The sequence below is a fragment of the Mustela nigripes genome, chromosome 18, assembly GCF_022355385.1.
Source record: "Mustela nigripes isolate SB6536 chromosome 18, MUSNIG.SB6536, whole genome shotgun sequence".
In the NCBI taxonomy this organism is placed as follows: domain Eukaryota; kingdom Metazoa; phylum Chordata; class Mammalia; order Carnivora; family Mustelidae; genus Mustela; species Mustela nigripes.
In genome coordinates, this window is record NC_081574.1 from 22,519,282 (window position 1) to 22,535,546 (window position 16,265).

A 16,265-nucleotide genomic window follows, 5' to 3' on the forward strand; every position below is an offset into this window, starting at 1 on the left:
TTGATTAGGGCATTTAGCACACTTATATTCAGAGTAACTATTGAAAGATGTGAATTTAGTGTCATTGTATTACCTGTTAAGTCAGTGTTTCTGTATATTGTCTGTTCCTTCCTGTTCTATGTTACCTTTGGACTCTCCCTTCACTTAAAGGATCCCTTTTAATATTTCTTGGGGGACAGATTTGGTGGTCACAAATTCTTTTAGTTTCTGTTTGTCCTAGAAGCTTTTTATCTCTCCTTCTATTTTGAATGACATCCTAGCTGGATAAAGTATTCTTGGCTTCATATTTTTCTCATTTAGTATCCTGAATATATCATGCCAATCCTTTCTGACCTGTCAGGTCTCTGTGGATAGGTCTGCTGCCAATACAATGTTTCTTCCCTTGTAGTTTACAGATTTCTTATCCCAAGGTGCTTTCAGGATTTTCTCTTTGTCTCTAAGATTTGCAAGTTTCACTATTACATGCTAGGGTATTGACCTCTCTTTATTGATTTTTGAGGGGAGTTCTCTCTGTCCCTGGACTTGGATGCTTATTTATTTCCCCAGGTTAGGGAAGTTCTCACTGTAATTTGCTCTCCTGTCCCTTCTGCCACACCCTCCCCCACATTTCCTCTTTTTCTGGGTTCTCAATTATTCTAATATTATTTCACTTTATTTTTTTTAAAGCTTTTTTTTTTTTTAATTTTTATTTATTTGTCAGAGAGAGAGCAAGTGAGAGCGAGCACAGGCAGACAGAGTGGCAGGCAGAGTCAGAGGGAGAAGCAGGCTCCCTGCTGAGCAAGGAGCCCGATGCGGGACTCGATCCCAGGACGCTGGGATCATGACCTGAGCCGAAGGCAGCTGCTTAACCAACTGAGCCACCCAGGCGTCCCTATTATTTCACTTTATAGTATCACTTTTCTCTTGAATTCTCCCCTCATGATCCAGTAGTTGTTTATATCTCTTTTTCTCAGCTTCTTTATTCTCCATCATTTGGTCTTCTGTATCACTAATTCCATCTTCTGCCTCACTTATTCTAGTAGTTAGAGCCTCAATTTTTTATTGTAACTCATTAATATCCTTTCTTATTTCAACTTGGTTATATTTTAGTTCTTTTATTTCTTTATAAAGGGATTATTTAGTGTCTTCTAAGCTTTTTTCAAGTCCAGCAAGTATCTTTATAATCATTCTGAACTCTAGTTCTGACATCTTACTTTTGTCTGTACTGATTAGGTCCCTGTCTGTTGGTACTACCACTTGTTCTCTTCTTTGAAGTGAGTTTTTCCATCTTGTCATTCTGTCCAGGGAAGAATAGATGAATGAATGAGAGAACAAAATACTAAAGCAGCAATGCCCCTGAGAAATAGACACTAAGCAAATCAGAAGAGACTGAAGCCAAAAAGAAAAAAAAATTTTTAAAGAGTAAGAGAATATAATTAGATAGGTGAACAGAATAGAGCAATACACTGGATCCTGGGTGCATTTTGGTCTGTTTGTTAGAAAACTAGATCTCAAAATTGTAAAGAAAGAAAAACTTATATATACACAAAATTTTTAAAAAATACAATGAAAGGATAGAATGTAACTGTAAAAATAAAAATTAAAAGACAAAAGAAAAGAGAGTGAGGAAAGAAGGAATATAAACAGGTGAACAGAAGAGAGCTATACACTATGTCCTGAGTGTATTTTGTTTGGTTTGTTAGAAGAAACTACATCTCAAAATTATAAAGACAAATATATATATATATATATATATATATATATATATATATACACACACACACACACATATACACACACGTATATATATAAAATTAAAAACATTGAAAGGATAGAATGTAACTGTAACGATGAAAATTTAAAAAGACTTCAACAAAAGAAAAAAAGAAGAAGAAGAAACTATTATGGGACAGGTTAAGAGAACAGATCCATACACTAGATTCTGAGTGTATCTTGGTCTGTTAGAAGAAACTACATCTCAGAATTGTAAAGAAAGAAAAGTTATATATATATATATATATGCATATATATATAATTAAATACAATGAAAAGATAGAACATAACTGTAAAAATAAAAATTCAAAAAGATTTTTAAAAAAGAGTTGATAAAGTAAGAACTTGGTTATAAAAGGAAAGAAGAAAAAAATTAAAATTGAAAGACTAAAGAATCATGGGGAAAAAGCATTAATTATATATGCTATATTTCCCTAGCATTGGAGTTTTGAAGATCTCAATGATAGGTAAGCTTGGTCTTGGCTGGATCCTCTCACTGATCTTCTGGGGGAGGGGCCTGTTATGGTGATTCTCAAATGTCTTTGCCTGAGGCAGAATTGCACTGCCCTTGCCAGGGGAACAGGCAAAATAATCTGCTCTGGTTTCTCAATGTGGCTTTTGTTCCCTGAATGCTTTCCATGCAGCTTTGGAGGATGATAATGAAAATGGTGGCCTCCCAATCTCCAGCCCCAAAACTGAAAGCTCAGGGCCCAACTTCTCTGTGAGCTTTCAGAGAAAAGCAGTCAATCACTCCTGTCTCCATGGTCCCTGGCCCACCTCTGTGCTCAGCGAACCTGTGACTGAGCATTTCTATCTCAGGCACACAACCCCTTTGGAGTCTCCAAACACTGAAGACTCCTGCAGTGTACTCTCACAGCTCTCCTCCTGGAGGAGGAAGGGGAGTTCTCTGTGGTTCTGCTGTTCATTGGATCCCTGCTTGCAGAGCAGTCATCCGACTGAGCCCCGGTTTGTGGTTATGGGGACCCAGAGCTGAGAACCCATCCTGAGCTTGCTGTTTGCAGCTGGATTCCCTGCTCTGCTGCCCTGGAACTCTGCTGCACTCAGGCAACCCTCAGTTGTCCTGTGAGCCCGAGGATCCTGAGACTACACTGTCCCACCTAGGATTTCACCCCCGCTTCACTACCTGAGCACCTTTCAGGCAGGGGCATCCCTCAGTGGAGCAGACTTCTGAAAGTTCTGATTTTGCACTCAGCTGCTTTATCACTTTCTGATAGCTAAGTTACAGAGACTCTTTCCCTGCCATGGTTTATCTTTCCTTATATCGCCTGGGATTCACTTCACTTGTAGAAAGTGGTTGCTTTTCTATTTGTAGAGTTGTGGCTATTTTTTTCTTTGATCTCTGGTTGAGTTCACAGGTGTTCAGAATGACTTGATAGCTATCTAGCTGAATTCCTGGGACCAGACTTTTAGCAATTTCTTACAGAACTCACCTACTCTTACCATATGACCCAATAATCATGTCCTTAGTATTTGCCCAAAGGAGTTGAAAACATATCCACACAAAAATCTGCATATGGTTATTTAAATCAGGTTTATATTCATAATTGCCAAAACTTGGAAGCATATGAAGTGTCCTTCAAAAGGTCAATGGATAAACTGTGGTACACCCAGACAATGGAATATTATGTAGCACTAAAAAGAAATAAGCTATCAAGCCAGGAAAAGACATGGAGGAAAATTAAATTATACTACTAAATGAAGGAAACCAGTCTGAAAAGGCTACATACTCTATGATTCCAAATACATGACATTCTAGAAAAGACAAACTCTAAAGACAGTGTTGTCAGAGGGGAGGGAGGAAGAATAGGCAGAACACAGAGGATTTTTAGGGCAGTGAAACTATTCTGGATAAAACTAGAATGTTGGGTATATGCCATGATATATCTGCCAAAATTCATAGAGTGTACAACACCAAGAGTGGACCCTAGTGTAAACTATGGGTTTTGGGTGATAATGTCCTTCAGTTGGGGTTCATTGACTGTAACAAAATGTACCCGTGTGGTGTAGGAGTTCAATAGCGGGAGAGGTTTGCATGTGTGGGGACATGGTAGAAGTAGTAAATCTGTGTGACTTCTACTCAGTTTTGCTAGGAATCTAAAACTGCTGTTTCCAAAAAATTTATGAAATGAAAAAGATGATAACAAAAGATTAAAATCATGTTTATCTAAAATGTATTTAGAAAATACATTTTATAAAATCATGGATAATAGTTAATAGCACCTACGTAGCTTTTCTTAGCTTACAGAATACCTTTTCATGCTTTATTAACTTAATATTCACAATAAATTAACAAAGCAGATTTATTCTCATTTTGAAAATGAACAAACAAAAGCATGGGGTAGCATTTTGTAAACTTTGAGAAAATGTATCACAGCTATTGATAATGAATGCTGTCAATACCAACATTAAAATTACTATTTGCTGGTTTGTAAAGGTATATGAGTTTTAAGTGTCATTAATTTAGACTTCTTACTACTTAAGAAGAGTCCATTGTAATTAATCCTATTTTAAAGATAATTCTAAAGGATAAAGTTCAAATACCTCAAAAGTGAAATACAGCACTCAATTTATAGATGAAAAATAATTTCACATATGTTTACTATCACATTTGATCCTCATATCAAGTCTTTTTAAAAAAGGAAGGGAAATTATTTTTATACTCCCTCTATAATGAGAAAATTAAGAGTAACATTTTGCTTGAGATCATGCAACTAAAAAGCCGCAGCAGCGCAACTCAGACTCAAATTTTTCCACTCCCAGATATATACCTTCTCTCTTACACCCTCTTTCCCATAATTTGTAGGCACACATAGATTACAGAACACTTTATCCAATGGGGGATACAGGAAGTATATTTCTTGAGTATTATTAACTTCATGGGAAATATCCCTGTAAAACTCATTTTAATCACAGATTACTTCATTCAGAAACCTTGAGAAGCAATAGGTCTACATTTTTAGACGTTGTTTTGAGTTGAATTCCAACTTATCTAGTAAGAAACATATACAAAGATTTCAAAGACCATTATCACTCAAAAGCTATTTAGCATTAGAAAGCTAAAGTAGAAACAAAGTGCAGAGAGTTTACTGCCTGAGAATATCGGTTCTGAAGACAGCCATGGTCATATTATTTCAAATTTCTGTGCCACTATTTGCTCATTTGTAAAATGGGCTACCTCATTGGTAGTATTAGAGGTAAATGTCATAAAAATGCATGTAGTTAACATAATGCCTGACATGTAGTAAGCACTCAACAGATGTTCCCCTTATCATGACAAAGACATTCAAATATTTATTAGATCAAATTCTCAATAAAAATAGAGAAAGAACCTTTGAAAAATCACTTCAAACCAACTTCAAAGAAATGTGAATAAAACTACAGGTAGTTTAATTCTTATGGAGCATAGAAGATTTTTTAAGGTTTAGGCTGTCTCTGATTTTTCTCATGTAGATTTGTACCAGAATTCAAACTGCTCATCTGTCTTTTTGCATAAAAGAGTCAACAGAGTCTCTTACCCAGTAGAGAAAACAAAGCACACGTATTCCCTTTCCTTTAATATCCTTCGAATTACTTTTCTTTTTCTGCAATTCCTACACTGTCCGGGATTTTCCTTCACTTTGTTCAGTAGAAAATCCTAAATTAAATGTTTGGTTCTTCTACTTATTATCTGTATGTTCTTGGGCTAGTTAATTAAAGATGAGGACCTTCCTATGGCCATCACAGGGTTGTTGTTAGGATTAAATAAAAGAATGTATTTTAAATATCCGGCGCAGACCCTGGTGCACTGAAACTTCGGTTAACCTACATTTCCTCTTTCTTTTCTAATATTTGAGATGAGAAGAATTTTCCCCAAAATTTCTCAAATTAAGGTGCGTAAGAATCATGTGGAGTCTGTGAAAGAGACAAATTTCTGGACAAAATGCCCTATGATTTTGATGCAGTAAATCTAGCATGAGGCCAAGAAGTTTCCATGCATGCAAAGCAATTTAGATGATTCTTATTAAGTATTGTATCATATCATATCATATCATATCATATCATATCATATCATATCATCCTGATTCTCAGCCATAGTACTATTGCAACCACAGCAATGTGCTCCAGCAGAGCCAGTAGTAGAACCATCTAGGTAATCCATATACTGATGAGAAACATCATCCTTATCTTCAGCCACCGTGCTTGAGGTATCTTGTTAGGTGACAATAGTTAACAGAAGCACCATCCCTTCCTCTTTGTGCTGATGGCTCTACCTGAAGCTCATTAAGCTGTTCTGGATTTTGGAAGTAGCATGATAACCAATCTCCATAACTCCTATATTTGCTCTTCTGATTTGTCCAAAACCACCATCTTTATTACAATGACATATTATCATACTTTTCCTAGACTTAGAAACTCTCAGCACATTGCTGTAAGTAACCACCAAACTCTTTTGTTTTTCTTTGAATGCCCTTATACTTTCTACCTAACTTATTCCAAACTCATTTCTCACTGCATCCAACTTTTTGTACTCCTGAAAGACTTTGCAATGTTTTTATCACAGCATTTACTACCTATTTAGATTATATTGCTGCAATTAAGAATTTATTCCACTATCTATAGTGACTAGGTGACCACAGTACCTAAACACCATAAACATCAAATTACTGTTTATTGCATAAATGTTTTGCTTATAATCAGAAAACTTGGTTTTACTTTATTTCATCTGAATTTCAATCTTGAAAACGAGGCAGCTTTGTGTCCACTTTATTGATGAGATAACAGATTCAAAAAAGCTATGAGCTCTCTTATGATTGCATAGTACTAGAGTCTTTAAAAGTGTTCTTACCTGATTCTTAGACATGTACGTTTTGCCTTAATTAACTCCTCCACTCTTCAAAAACACTACATAGTTGCATTTTTGAAAAAGAAAATTTAAATAATCTAACAAGATCAGGTTCTCTGTCAGTACTCTATAATTTTATGCAATATTTCTTTGATCCTATGTTATAAATATGTAGTGGATTCCTTTCCCTTAGTTTAATATAAAGTGGTATGGTAATACAATCTTTAATTAATGCTTACTATTACGGTCAGTCCTTAAATAGTGTGTCCCCTCCCCCAGTATATTCAGGAAAAGCTTATCATTCTACTACAGTTGGCCTAGTAAAATCAACACATTTAATCTTCATGTGGAATAGTTGGATGAAAGCCAATGGAATCAAAAGGGCATGTCTGAGCAAGGAAGAAAACAGGCAAGTGTAGACGAGTATAGGGGTATGACACTCTTTCCATAGAGGCAGTAGAAAGTGCACTCTATTCTGTAGGTAATGAACAATTCCAATGGATTGAATAAGTCACTGATTGCTTTTCCCACTTACCTGATTGTGACCTTGGACATTTTACTTAATTTCTCTTAAGTTTTGATTAACTTGTTTGAAAAATAAGAGTAAATATTCCTCACAGTGTTATTGGAGATTTAAATGAGCTACTATACAAAGACCACATTGCACATTGTCCAGCATAAAGCCAGTAAACAATAGATCATAATAATTATAATTCTGGTTATGTTAAACAGTACAAGAGCTTTAGGTTAAATAAAGTAATTGCTCATGATTAGCACTAGAGTGTTGAAATAAACACCCCCAATTCAAAGTTATTTTAACTGTGATATTTTATTTAAATGCTAGTATTACACTAAGACTTGGAGGAAAAAGTTGTCCAGAATGTGGAAACTGCTCATTTTGGAAAAAAAAAAAAAGTTTTTTCTGCCAGATATACATTATTTCAATAAATGATACTATCACATATACCCTTACTCACCCATTTGTGCAAGTGAAAAATCTGGGCATATCTTAACATAGCTCTCTCTTATTCCCACATTCTATATATTCCTAAAATATTACTGGTTTTATCCTCAAAATTCCCTGAATCATTCACTAAGTCTCTATTTTCACTGCCAACATCTCAGTCCAAACTATTTCAACTCTCATTTTGAGTAATGCAATTGTCTCCTAACAATGCTTATCTTCTTCCCCTCTTAATCCAATCCAATCCGATGTCTATATTGCAACCAATGTGGTCTTCTAAACATATAAATAAACTGGTGTCACTCTCCTACTTAAAATCCTTTCATGACTTCCCATTGCACTAAAATAGTACTCCAACCACTAAGTATGCTGCACATGGCCCTACGGGTTGTGGTAAATGTATGCTAGCCCTTTGATTCTCATCTTGTGCTATGCTTGTCCTCATTAAATGTACTCTGGCCATCTTGGACTTTCTTTAGTTTCTTGAACATACTACACTCCTTCCCAAATGCAAGGTCTTTTCCATGCTGTTGCCAGGATTGTCTGGATTGCTGCTGTCCTTACACATCCTGCCTCCCCCACACAACCTGCACAAATTCTTTGTCTACCTAACTGTTCTCCCTCCAGAAAGGCTATTTATAATTGTCTCAATGAAGGAAATGGGCCTGAGGTCTTCTTGTAGCGCCTTGTCCCTTTCCTCCATCATCCTTATCACTCTCTTTAGTTTTAAATTTTATTTTAATTTTACAAACAAATTAAATATGTGTAATTCTTAAAATTGGTTTCACACTTTGCTCTTTGTTAATATTAGGTATAATGTAGGGTGCTTGCTAATTTGCCTACATGTATATAATCTTTATTAGATGCTTGGAACACACCTCCCTTTGTAGGTACTACCATAAGAAACACACACACACACACATGAGTATATAGGATTTTCTTCATAACTTTGGGGAGATTATGAAATTCTAAAATTTGTGTTCATTACTGAGATTCTACCGACCATTTTAACCCAACAAAATTCAGTCCTCGCTAAAAGTTATTTCATTCTTACAAAGCATTAAATCCAAAAAAGGATTCAGTAACATCCAGCTTCACATTTCACTATCAATAATGAAGGAGAAATCTCTAACCCACTGAAATTTAGCCTATTTAAATAGGTATATGCCAGTAAAATACCCATATGTCTTTACAGACCTCTGTTCTATGCTTGATTTTAATTTATTAGAATGCATCAATGGGTCTAGAATAGTACCATTTTGTCTTTAACAGCTCAAATAGGAAATCCCCATTAGTGTAATAAATAATGTATTTGGCAGGGAATTGGCAAGCCATCTTAATCAGAAAACTTCCTGGCTGACAATCACACAAAATTGAGACCACAAAGCATATCTTAAATGTTTCAGCACTTGGATTTTCCTAAATACTTCTTTTAAGTTTCTTCTGAGCAACTTGCACAAAGATCAAAACATACTAATTTCATCACTGCTGGCCAAAATCATAAAAGAAACTTATAAAAGCATATGGATATATTTACTACCTTATAAACAACAAAATGTCTCATGAATTTATTGAAAAGATTCAATAAGATAAAGGATTTTCCTCATTTGTAAAATAAAGAGATTGAGCTAGATGATAGTTAAGATAACTTCAAGTCCTAAAATTCTAATTATTTTGCTCCCTAAGTGAACAGTACTTATTTTTCTCTTCTCGTGAGGAAAGTTACTAGTATCTCTGTTTTACCATTTCTATATTTCTACTTCATACTTAATAATTATAGTGTATTGAACTGACACACTAGACGCCTTGGACTTAGTATTGCCTCTCTGAGAAGTGGAAATACAAAAGAAAAACCCATTACCACAAACTAGCATGAACAGCTAATTTGGAGGATTTTCTCCTACCCTTCCACTCTCTCCTTTTATATGCCCCTCTCTGCCCCAATTCTATTAAGTACACATACACTCACTCACACACACACACACACACTCCATCACCACCCCACCACCACCACCAGGATGTCCATTATGAATAGAACTATTTCTAATCTGTCGAGAGCACCAGAGACCATCCTCAGGAACCAGGGTAGAAACAACTCTTCCTAGAATCCATTTTAGATGTCTCCCCCGACAGTTCAGCTAGAGCTCCTGCACTGTGAGGACATTTTGGTCAGACACTCGTTCACAGCCCTTGGAAATAGTGCCAAGAAGTAAAAGAGTTAAAATTAAATCTAGTGAAAGATGCCACTAAGCAAGTAAGAGATTCTAGGACTGCCTATGGTCAGGTCCATGCAGTACACTTTTACTTGAGCCAACTATTATATTAGACATATCAGTGGTGGGGAAAGATACTATGTGGAATTTATAGGAAAGCAAGTGAGAAAATCACAGCTCGGGTCCTGGGTCACATAATTTGCAATAGGGAATTGACATCTTTTGAATTGCAACTCTTGGCATAGCACTGAGCTATGATGCAAATTGAAAGCCTGAATATGGGACACCACATGACTATTTGGCTAGAATTCCTCATCATGAGCTAAATCCTGACTGACCCACCAACTCAGATAGCCCTTGTCATCCAGCATGGTTGTACCACTACTTGTTCCCCAGCTCACTCCCCTGGACCAGAAGGGGGATATCTAAGGACTAACTGATAGAAGATGGAAAAGCCTAAGCTCGGTTTGCAGATGAATCAGCTCAGTATGTGGATAGAAGCCACTATATAGTTCAACCCAGGGAAAATCCTCCAAATTGGTCATGTTGATCCCAATTTGGCCAGTGCATCTGATCATCTACTTTGTGTGATAAAAGTAGCCTAAGATTAGAACATTGAAGGACTCATGGATAGTCTAGCTAGCTATTCAAAATCCTAGAAGAAAAAAGATTTTAGAAGATCAGAGACAAAAATGTCTGGCAGAAAGACTATCTATAGATAAATGAGACTGGGTATAAAGTACGAAGATCTTTGTATTCAAAGTTAACACCAATCTAAGAGCACCCTCCATTGAAGAGGCGCTAAACAACCAGGTAGACTCAAGCAGATGACGGCAGCCAGCTGTTATTGGCCAGGCCAATGCTGGAACAATGGACATATTAAAAAGTGGCAGTGATGACAGAAATTAGACATCAACCCAGCAGCACAGGCTCCAACTTTCCATAATGAATCTAGCTACAGCTGCCTCTAAATGTCCAACCTGCCAGCAACAAAGATCAATCCTGAGTCCATGCTATGGCACCATTCCTCAAGGAGACCATCTGTATATTTGATGGCAAGTTGCCTACATCTGACCCCTTCGACCCTGAAGAGGCCTGTGATTGATTCAAATAGGAATAGACCTTCCGGGTACAGATTGTCTTTTCTGCCCACAGTGTCTTAGCCAGCAGCACTATCCAGGGGTTTGCTCTGTCTGCACACTACCCCACACATAGCAGAATAGGTATGAGAGTGAGCACATGACATAAGGCTACAGCACTCATATCACATCATGAAAATGTTGATAACAGGTAGACTATATGGACAAGGAGACTCATTGTCCACATGTCTCTAGAAGCAGGGATTTATTGCCCCAATTGCCCAGGTGCTGTCAGGCCCTTCATGAATTGCATCAGCTACAGATATCCCCACTTCCTGCGGTGGCCCCCAGTTAGCAACTGTTTCAAGCATGAATTTAAAAAAAAAAAAAAAAAAATTGAGCCAACTTGTCCCAGTGAGTTAGGGTCATTGTAGCTCCAAAGTACAGGATGGTCAATTCTTACATCACTTCTGCATCACTGTTGAACTTCTACCTAGCTACATTTGCTTGCCTTTTCTTCCACAATTATTAATCCCACGGGCACTGCCTACGAGACATTTATTCCCTAAACTTCATCTCTCAAAGAACCAACCTGAGTTATGTTTTCTAAAGGAGTCTTAGGAAAGAGATCCAAAATGGATCATAGATGCAAATGTAACAGTTAAAATTATAAAAACTTCAAGAAGAAAGCATAGGAGAAATTCTTAGTGAGTTTGGATTTAGCAAAGACTTCTTAGATACGAAACAAACAGCATAAACAAAATTCATAAATTGGGCTTCATCAAAATTTAAGTTTTGCACATCAAAAGATGATGTAAATGAAAGAAAAGATAAACCATAGGCTGGGAGAAAATATTTGCAAAATACATGCTTAACAAGGATTTATACCTAGAATACAATCAATAATAATAAGATAAATAACCCAATAAATATAAGCAAAACATCTGAAATGATGCTCTACCGAAAAAGATATAGAGATGGCAAAAAAGCTCATGAAAATATTCCTAACATTCTTAGTCATTAGGGAATTTAATTTATTAAAGTGCATATTATATGCAAATTAAATCTGTATGAGATACTTCTACATCACTAGCATTTCTAAAACTAAAAAGACTTTATACCAAACATTGATGAGGATGTGTAACAACTAGAACTCATATATAGTGTTCTTCAAATGTAATAAGGTATAGCCAGTTGAAAAACTGGTTGGCAGTTTATTATAAATAGAACTCAGCAATTCCACACCTATATCCTTATCCAAGGAAATTAGGAACATATGTTTTCTGCAGTTTTAGTCATAATAGCCCTGGAAACAACCAAATGTCCATCAACTCTTAAATAAATGAAAAAATTGTGTCATATTCTTATAATGGAATACTACTCAGTAGCAAAGAGAAACATACTTCTAATACATGCAATAATATGAATAAATCTCAAGAACATCAGCAGGTCATAGGGAATGATTCAATCTATACTAAATTCTAGAAAAGCTAATCTATAGTGACAGTAGTAAGTAAGATCAGTTGGATCAAGCTGTGGGTGCAGGAGGGAAGGACTTCAGGGGGCAAGGAGGAACATTCTGGACTGATGCAGATATTTTATATTTTATATTTATATATTTATATTTTATATATTTTATATCCTGACCAAGTAGTGGTTAAACAGGTGCATATATTTATCAAGTTATAAAACTCCACACTTAAATTCTTTGCATTACTGTATTAAATTCTACCTCCGTAAAGTTAAAAAAACATTTAAAAACCATTTTAAAGGAGTGTAACCAAAAGAAAGGAAAGTAAGGACTTGAGTAAATATTTGTATACCTATGTTCATAGCAGTTTTGCACAATAACCAAAAAGTGGAAATAACCCATGTGTCTATTGATGGATGAATGTATAAACAAAATGTGGCACATGCATACAATGACATATTATTCAACCTTTAAAACCTAACAACCTCTGACACATGTTACCACGTAGATGACTTTGAAAACATTGTGCTAAATAAAATAAACTTGTTACAAATATCGTATCATCCCATTTACATGAGGTTCTTAGAGTAGTCAGATTCATAGAAATAGAAAATAAGAGCTAGGAAGAAAGGGGAATGCTAGTGATCAATGGGTATAGAGTTTCAGTTAGGGAAGATAAAAAAGTTCCAGAGGTGGATGGTGGTAAGAGCCACACAACAATGTGAATATACTTAATGGCATGAAACTATACTTAAAAAATAGTTAAAAAGGGAAATTGTGTGTTATGTATAGTTCAGCACAATAAAAAAAAGGAGAGGTACTAAAGACAGGATGTGAGGAAAGATACCCCCATTGAAATTAATATTTTACTTCTTTGGTGAGGAAAGCATGGCAACCAAGACCTGAGTTGCAGGAGAAGCTCTGATATTGGAAAACTGAGAAGCAAGGGATTGAGAAGGTTAGAAAGGAAGAGTTTCAAATACTTACCATCCTGACCAACAGGACAGGTGAACCCGATGAGCCAGATGATTATCTTCATGTTGCAATGCAAGGAAATTGCATCTTAAGTCTCTCGCTTTTAAAAGGGTTATCCCTCTACCCTCTAAAAGCTGGAAGCATATATATTATGGGAGATTACTAGAAAATTGACTAATGGAAAGTTTTGGATTTGGATTGGGCCTGCTGTCCGCACAATAATTTTCCTGTGGGCTAAGACAGAAGGTCATTAGGTTTTCCCCAATTCCTAAGAGGAACACTGGCAAATTGCCTAGATTCAGAGGAAATCAACAGAGCAGCTGTACTTCTAGTCACTGCAGACATAGACACAAGCTTGCCATACCCTCCACACAGAGCAACAAGCCACTTCAAAATCACTGAGACAAGGACTTCATAAATCTTAAGGATAAACTCCCTGCTCATGAAAACAAAGAGCAAGTTCCAAAGCATCTTCTTTGATTTCTTCTGATCTCTCTTTAATTGAAGAAGCCCGGCCCCAACGTCGAGATTGGGCCCAGTCTCTCAAAGAGAAGAACAAATTGCCCCAGAGTCCTTAACATGAAGGTCCATTAAAACATTCGATCTGCCTGGAGAGACTCTAAACCTTGTCACCTGTTCTGAACAAAAGATAATATTCAAGAATCTCAGAGGCTTTTAGATACAGGATCAAAGATAACATTAATTCTGGGAAACTTGAATAGAGGGAGAGAAATTATTTTGACAATTGAAGTATATGAAGGAGAAAGTAGCTGAGGTTGTTGAGTTGTGATAATTGCTTGACACAGAGGACCAAGGAAGTTTTCTTTGGATGGTATCACCTTTCCCTGAGTGTGTAATTGCAATAGTTTTGTAGTGATTCTAGGGATAGAAAGAGTCTTCAAAATGTTGAAGTGTAGGACCCAAACAATTGGGCATGCCAAAAGGAAATCTCTAGAATGACCCTGTATTGCCACAGTTGCAAGTACAAAAATATCATGGTACATGAGGACTATACCAATTTACATAATAGGGGTGCAGAAGAACCTAGGAATAACCCTTTATGTTGTTTATTTATCTCTTTAATTCCCCAGTTTGACTTGTCCAAAACAGAGACGGACATTGAATCAACCTTTTAGTAATCTGTGGTTGGCAATACAGCAAATGCGTTCTATTGGATCCCTGTTAATTTTGGTCACCATGTAGTTTGCCTTCATTTGGCCAGAATTATACATTTATTGTCCTATTATAAAGATAAAGTGTCTAGCACCATGTTATAATCTAATAAGGTAAAAATTAAATGGGTGTTCTTGACCTAATTCAAATAGAAGATGTCCTCATGGGGTTACCTGGGTGCCTCAGGCGGTTAAGTCTCTGCCTTTGGCTCAGGTTGTGATCCCAGGGTCCTGAGATGGAGGTCTGCATTGCATCATGCTCCCTGCTCGGCTGGGAGTCTGCTTCCCTCTCTCCTTCTGTCCCTCCCCCCACCTACTCATGTACAGAGTTCACATACCAGCTCTCTCTCTCTCTTTCTCCTAAATAAATAAATAAAATGTTTTTGAAAAAAGAAAAGGTATTTATTTCATAAATGGCAGTCAGAAATAATTGTATTGGGGGCTCTGTCTTCCCTTCTTAGTTTCATTAGTAAAAATGATAGAATAATTAAACATTAAAAAAAGAAATTCAATGGCCCTTCACTAAACAATAACTTTTCTGGAAATACTATTATTTGGAACAAATAAATTATGCACTGAGTGAGTCAAAATTTTTTTCCCTTGAAACTCCTGCCACTAAACAGGATGCAAAGAAGTAAGAGCCACATATGGAAATTGCCACATCTGACTATTACGCTGCAGTCTCATCATTGAGTTACATGGCATCCTGAACAGGAGGTCCCTTAAACTTTACCCAGGAAGCTTTCTAACCTTTCAGCCTATATAACCAAGACATGACTCTCCAGTGATCTTTTTATTTTTTAAGATTTTATTTATTTATTTGGCAGATAGAGATCACAAGTAGTCAGAGAGGCAGGCAGAGAAAGAGGAGGAAGCAGATGCCCTGCTGAGCAGAAAGCTCAATTCGGGGCTCCATCTCAGGACCCTGAGATCATGACCTGAGCCGAAGGCAGAGACTTTAACCCACTGAGCCACCCAGGCGCCCCTCCAGTGATCTTTTACATAGAATCATTGGCCTGTCTCTAAGAAGATGACAAAGTTGTCAAATCTGTCAAATGGTAAACTCACTTAGAAAATCAGTTGTCCCCCACTCATTGAGTCATAGTTAAAACAGAAAAACTCAAAGAGAGAACACTAAGTCCTTTTTCCACCACTATGAATCTGATTATATCTGATATTCCAGTACTCTCAATGGGCAAATGAGATCTCATTGTTAAATGGAAGCAGAAAAATCAGGAGAGAGTAATGTCCTTTAGAGAAATGTATTGCACTACCAGAGACCAGCCCTTGGTAAGGATATTCTTACTGATTCCCAAGGTATACCGCTTCTTCCAAGAAACAGTGTTCTTGACCTCTGCACCTTTCCCATCTGATACTTCCAAGACCTTTACTTTCAAATATTACAAGATACGGTAGCTACCCAAATCCCATTTTGGAGGCTAACAAAATTGAGACAGAGCAGAGACTGGACTCAAGCCTCCTCACCCAGGAACTTGCAGAGAAAAACAAAACAAAACAAAAGACACCCAAATAACCCATTCTCTAGCCCAGCTTGTGGGTGCTGCTTGCCATCAGGAAGCCAAAAGCCACAAGCTCCAAGCAAGACCCATGGCCCAGCTTACAATGAGTTTGCCCCTCTGAGAAATAAGCCATTCCGAGCCACAGTGAACCCCTATGCTGACCTTTCACTGATTTTTCCCCTCATTATTATGCTAAAAATCATGCCCAGGGATGGAAATGTGGAATGCTAATTAAACATGCAATATTTGAAAATCATAATCTCTAAGTGTGCAGGC